Here is a 770-nt window from a genome sequence, read left to right as displayed (position 1 = left end):
AGGTTAGAGGGTCTCAGGAAAACATAGAAATGTCGTCTGTCTAAAAGGGGGTAGGTAACACACAGTAAGGTGGTTGTAGAAACGATCGGTGTTGTAAATTATCGTAACTGTGTTGGGAAAGAACCAGAGCTCCAGGCCCTAATAGAAAGAACTGAAGCTCTCAAACAGTTATAGGTACGGAAAGCTGGCTAAAGCCGGAAATAAGTTAAGCCGAAATTTTTTCAAACGACCTAACAACGTTCAGAAGGGATAGATTAAACATAGTTGGTGCTGGAGTATTTATTGCTGTCAGAAGTAGTTTACCTTGTAGTGAAACTGAAGTAGATAGTTCCTGCGAAATAGTTTGGGTAGAGGCTGTACTTGTCAATCGGACTAAACTGGATCGTTTTACCGACCCCGACTGAGAGGATATGGTTGCTGAACAGTTCAAAGAAAACGTCAGTCTCATTTCAAAAGGTACCCCACTCACACAATTATAGTCGGTGGTGATTTCAATGTATCCTCGATATGGTGGAAAATTTACACGTTTAAAGCCGGCGGCAGGCTTAAAACGTCACCTGAAATAGTACTGAATGCTTTCTAAAAAAATTATTTTGAACAATTAGTTCGTGAGCCCACTCGAAGCATAAATGGTTACGAAAGCGTACTTGACCTCATAGCAGCAAATATTCCTGGATGAATAGGTAGTATCATGACGAATACAGGGATTAGCGACCACAAGTCAGTTGCCCGTACACTGAATAGTGTAACACCTACAACCATCAAAAAGA

This window comes from Schistocerca gregaria, unplaced genomic scaffold (assembly GCF_023897955.1).
Source record: "Schistocerca gregaria isolate iqSchGreg1 unplaced genomic scaffold, iqSchGreg1.2 ptg000198l, whole genome shotgun sequence".
In the NCBI taxonomy this organism is placed as follows: domain Eukaryota; kingdom Metazoa; phylum Arthropoda; class Insecta; order Orthoptera; family Acrididae; genus Schistocerca; species Schistocerca gregaria.
This window is presented reverse-complemented; position numbering follows the sequence as displayed.